This window comes from Echinops telfairi, unplaced genomic scaffold, assembly GCF_000313985.2.
Source record: "Echinops telfairi isolate 266 unplaced genomic scaffold, ASM31398v2 ScPeMD7_15;HRSCAF=58, whole genome shotgun sequence".
Lineage (NCBI taxonomy): Eukaryota > Metazoa > Chordata > Mammalia > Afrosoricida > Tenrecidae > Echinops > Echinops telfairi.
Genome location: NW_022103912.1, coordinates 10,988,025 through 10,994,239, shown reverse-complemented (window position 1 = coordinate 10,994,239; position 6,215 = coordinate 10,988,025).

The window sequence follows — 6,215 nt, the reverse complement described above, 5'->3', positions numbered from 1 at the left end:
ATTGAAAACCAGAACCAAATTAAAATAGGTCAAAAAGAGAACAAATAATAAGGTGTTAATTTTATCCTAACTGTATCTTCAATAATCCCTTCTTCCAACATATTCTTCTTGATATCAAGGCTATTCACAGCCCTGCTCTATGATCAGAGGGGCTTCACCAGAGGCTCAATCCTCGTGTATTTCCCCTTTATTTATTTATTTATTTAACTGAAACAACTTTCAAAGGGATCAAAAGGGAGATTAAAATGATGATTTCACATCTTAACCTAACTACATCTGCCACGATCGACTTTACAACGCTCTCTGTTTGAGAACAAGACTATTCACAGCCCTCAGCTTTGGTCCCAGGGGTTCATTTGAGGCCGAATCCATGTGGGAAACCTGCAAATGGATTTTGGCTTTCCAACTGTCATCCATTGCCTTCTGAAAACTAGGTGTTCACAATTGAAGCTCGCATACCATTCCCTCCTTCTGATTTACGTTTTATTTACAGTTCTTGGATCACACAGGTTGGTGTGCTTCTTCCATGTGGATTTCATTGACATCTCATTTAGATAGCTGCTTGCTTGAAGACAAGCCTTTAAGCTCCCAGAAGCCATTTGCCACACTTTGCTATAGGACTCACCTCGTCAGTGATTCCTTCATGAGGGTGAGCATCAAGTAGGGCCATGTCATAAAAACGAAACGATCTTAGATTGGGGCTAGAATTAAATGCTTCTACTTTGTTTTTGATTGAGATTTTTCTTTGTTTCATTGTGTCATTTTTGTTGAGCTGTTTGCCTTCTGAATTGATTTTGTATGCATTTCTATGCATGAAACCCAGATTAAGTAAACTTATAGAGACAACAATTGGATTAATAGATGCAAAGGGATCTGACAGGGGAGGCTGGAAGGAATGGGGCGCTATGAGTACAAGGAAGTACACTTAGTACAAAGAAGAAGAAATGTCCTTGAATTGATTGCGGTGATGGTCACACAATTCACATGGATGTGACTGGACTATTGAAATGTATGATCTATGAATTATATGTTGGTGAAATAATTAAAACTAAACTGATTTTTTAAAATGTAGTGGATTTGAAAAGGAAATCAGACAACTCAACAATAATAGCATGGCTATTGTTGTTCTTAGGGGCCATTCAGTCTGTTCCTACTCACGGTGCCCCTATGGAGAACAGAATGAAACCCCGCCCCAGTCAGCACCATGTTCACCATTGCTATTAGGTTTCAGTCCTTTGTTGCAGCCGTGGTGTCAGCACATCACATGGAAGATCTTCCTAGTTGTTATGACCGTCTAAGTAGAATAATGGCCCCTTCCAGGCACGATTCCCTTCTGAGAGCATGTCCGACATATGTGAAGCCAAGTCTTACCATCTGCACATCTAAGAAACATTCTGGCTGTACCTCATCCAGGACAGATTTGCTTATTCTCCTGGAAATCCATGGAGCTTCCAAGAGTCTTCACCAACTCCATAAATTCAAGTGCATCCATGACAATAAGAGACTCTAATATATCACTTTGAATGAAGGATTGAGCAACCAGAAAGAAACTCAACAAAGATACAGAGATCTAAATAACACAGTCAACTAACGGGATCTCAGAATTGTACACAAAACACTCCACCCAACAAGAGCATCATGCATATTCTTTTCCAGCACATAAGACACATTCTTCATAATAGATCACAATACTTATCCTCAATACATTTTAACATATCAAAATAGTACAGAGCATCTTCTCAGGTCACAATGCCATAAAATTATAAATCAACAACAGGAAGATCAAAGGGAAAAAAATGAAAATACAGGGAAACTGAATAACACCCTGCTTAATGACTACTGGGTAGCAGGAGAAATAAAAGATAATTGAATCAAGTGAGAATGAAAAAAGCAACATGTCCAATCCTTTGCGACACAGTCAAAACAATGCTCAGAGAGAAGTCCATTGCAATAAACACTCACATCAGAAAAAGAAGACGTCCACAATCAATACTTTAATTCAACATCTCCAACGATTAGAAAAAGAGCAGAAATAAAAATGTTGTAGTCACCAGAAGAAAGGAAAAGTTCAGAGCAGAAATAAACGGAACACAAAATCGACGAACAATAGAAAGAAGACTAGAAGTTGATCCTCAGAACGAATTGTTAACATAGACAAAGCGTTGGCAAGTTTGACAGAGGAAAAGTAGAACGTGCTAATCACAAGAAAAAGAGATGATCGAGGGAAGGCCACAATGGAGCCAGCTGAAATAAAATGGAAAATAACAGAGTGTTGTGAAGAACTGTGTTCCAACAAATTTGACAACCTAGAAGAAGGGGACGAATTTCTGGAAATACATTACTTATCAAAATGACACAGATCCATCACAAAAGAAGAAATTGAACAAAACATTAAAAAAAAAAAATAACAACGCTGACACCAATTCTGCTCCATTTACTCCAGAACATAGAAAAAGATGGAATATTCCTGGACTCGTTCTATGAAGCAAGCATAACACTGATACCAAATTTAGCACAGACATCACTAAAGATAAAATTATAGACCAATTACCCCCGTGAACATAGAATTTAAAACTTTCAACAAAATCCTAGCCATTAGAATCCAATATGCTACCAGAAAATAATACATTGTATGTAACCAGGTGTGATTAAGACCATATGTACAAAGATACTGTTACTATTTGTGGAGTAGAAAGCCTAATATAATAATTTTATAGATGTGAAATCAGGGGACATGAAGGAGGAATGAAGAGAGGAAGGTTTCCAAGTGTTAAAGGCTAAAGAGGCAAATACTGTCATACACACAATATCACAATATTACAATATTGGTGATCTATAAGTAGATACTTGCATAGATACACAGGCTGGACAGATGGGAACTCATGAATATATTTGTGTCTGACAGAGAAAATTTGTATATGTGTTTTCAGTTTGGTTGCAAATGTATCTGCCAATGTGGTGGGATACACAGGGGACAGAGTTAAGAAAACTTCTTTAAAATACCCAGACATCCTGAGGGAATAAGTCATTGGGTCTGGGATTCAGGACTGTGGGGGTTACCAATCGGTATAACATAGTTTACAAAGGCAAAATTCTACATCCTACTTTGGTGATTAGCAACCGGGGTCTTAAATGCTCATGACCAGCTATTTAATGTACACCTGTGGGTCTTTCATCACCTGGAGGAAACAAAGTGATGACAATGGAAAGGCACATGGAAACAAGTCCACTGGACTAATGCATCCCGCAAACATCAGTCTCTCCAACTGTGAAACCAGAAGCATTACCACCAGCTTCTGAAAAGGACCACATTAGCAGAAACTCGCTAGAATGTGGAGCAGAGCTCACAATCAACCAAGAGGGCAGCTTTAGTGGTAGGATGGAGACTGAGAGACCGGTGAGGTGGCCAAGACTATGGGCCTTAGCCACCCTTCTGTTCTGAAACCGAGCTCACCTCCTTCCCCACCGTCACTATGTTGAAAATAATTAGCCATTTAAGATCAAAAGGGTGGCATTTACCCAACAATACAGTTCAGAAGGCTGGAAAAGAAGGAGGGAAGGAAACACCAGGAAGGAGTTGGATACGTGATGGCATACTAAAGGTTGGTAGAGGTAGTACAACATTGGATGAGTCGAAACAAAATGTGTATGAATTATTGTAATCTTTGTAAACTTCACCTAACTCACATTTAAAAAGTTTAAACAACCCTCCAACTAATTCACCCATTTCACACTAAAAAAGTTAAAAACAAAATTCCTACTAGGGTGTGGGGGAAGGCCAGCCCCCCACAACTAACCACAGGTTCGATAGGCACAATTGTACGGTTAATATATATTAAGATCATAGTAAAGTCCTAGAGAGCATGAGAAATAAAAGAGAGATCAAAATAATGGAGTCAGACACATTTCATGCTAGCATGCTCACCTCAGCCCTACTTAGTGGTCCATGTGGAGAGAGGGGGAGGGCAAGGAGGCCAAGGGGAAAGGGAACAGGGGAGGGAGGCCGGGGGATAGAGGATAGGGGAGCGGATGAGGGCCAAGAGGATTTTTATTGTTAACCCAGGCCTATATACATTCGGGGGGGTGGGGCATGCAAGCCCCCTAATTACAGGTAAAGACATACGTCACAAGAAGGGGTTGCACTATAAGTAATACAGCAATGACAGGGGGACCATCTAGGAATATACATGCAATAGGAAGGGGAGGGATTGGGGGCACACATGTGACAAGAAGGGCGGATCCTAGATTCAGGATGACAGCCTAACTTTGGATGTCACTGAGCAGGTTTGACCAGGTTTCTGGATCTCCATAGAAACCATTATAAACCCCACCTACAGAGACCAGGCTAATGGTCCCCAGGCTTTCAGGAGAAGTTGCCCATTGTCCTTACCAGCAGGGAGTGGGCTCTACCTGTGGTGGGACCAGACAGTAGTGTGGCAACTGACTGCCTTCAGGGAGGTAACTTGACAGTCATTTACCATTAGCTGTAGGCAGTGTCCTAAGTCTAACATATATTTGGGGGAGACGACTTGGGAGAAATCTTTCTGTTTCCCACACTAGGGTTCCAGTTTATATTTGCATGAACTTTTTTTTTTTTTTTTTTTACAAATAAAAACATGTCTAAGTATGCCTCCATGATAACCGGACAATTGTAAACAAGCATTCTCAATAACACACTTGTGTTATTCTCTGTTGGGTGCCTTCAATAGGAGGACACAATCAGAATAGTGGCTTCTATGGGCATATGTGCCACCCTGGTGGCATGGTACATTACGAGTTGATCTGCTAACCAGAAGGTCGGCAGTTTGAAACCACCAGCTGCTTCACAGGGAAAACAGGAGGCTTTCTATTCTCATATAGAGTCACCGTCTTCGAAACCCACAGTGGCAGTTCTTCTCTATCTAGAGGGATATGATATTGCTATGAGTCAAAATCGACTTGATGGCAGGGAATTTTAACTGAAAGCAATATGCGGACCAGTTAAAGTCAAGGCAAAAGGTTACACAGAAGGTTGTGCAGATTGTAATTTGGAATCCCAAAGGGCAACCTTAGATTTTCTCAAAGGACACAGTTGATCATAGGACTTATTAGAAAAAGTTTCTTTTAAAAACCAGAAAACTGTTGTGAAAAGAGGCAGGAAACTTGTGCTGAGTTTTCCCGCCAGCATTATGACAATACACCTGCTCATTCTTCGAGACTAGCAAAGGCTCTCTGATGAGCATTTAGTTGGGAAACTCTAACCCACACACGCGACAGCTCCTGAAGACATGCTCCTGAAGACATGCCCCTGAGGACATGCTCCTGAAGACATGCTCCTGAAGACATGCTCTTGAAGACATGCCCCTGAGGATATGCTCCTGAAGACATGCTCCTGAAGACACGCCCCTGAGGACATGCTCCTGAAGACATGCCCCTGAAGACATGCTCCTGAAGACTTGCCCCTGAAGGCATGCCCCTGAAGACATGCCCCTGAAGGCATGCCCCTGAAGACTTGATCCTGAAGACTTGCCCCTGAAGACTTGCCCCTGAAGGCATGCTCCTGAAGACTTGATCCTGAAGACTTGCCCCTGAAGACTTGCTCCTGAAGACATGCTCCTGAAGACATGCTCCTGAAGACATACCCCTGAAGACATGCCCCTGAAGACTTGATCCTGAAGACTTGCCCCTGAAGACATGCCCCTGAAGACTTGCTCCTGAAGACATGCCCTGAGGACATGCTCCTGAAGACATACCCCTGAAGACATGTCCCTGAAGACAAATTTTCCCCCCTCAAAATTCCAAGAACATTTGAAAGAAACACGACTTGAGTCCCTTAAGGATGCCAAAATTGTTATTTTGATGGGGTGTACATTGAAGAACACAGACTCTTTGGGGATGTGGTAGAGAGATAGAAACATCACCTTCAGAAGTGTATGCATGTAGACAGAGAATATGTCCAGAAACAATGGTTTCATTCAAAAAATATTTTGATGTTTTTCTTGGATCAAGTTTTCTATTATTTTGTAGCAATACATTTTGACTTATACATGTATTTATACTTTTTAAAATATGACAATTATAAAACTGATCAGCAGTGTATTTGAACAATTAAACTCACTGCTGTTAATTTGATTCCAACTCATATTGACCCTATACACAGAGTAGAACAGAAGTTTTCAAGGCAGTAAATTTTTTTTATAATCATTTTATTGGGGGCTCATACAACTCATCACAAT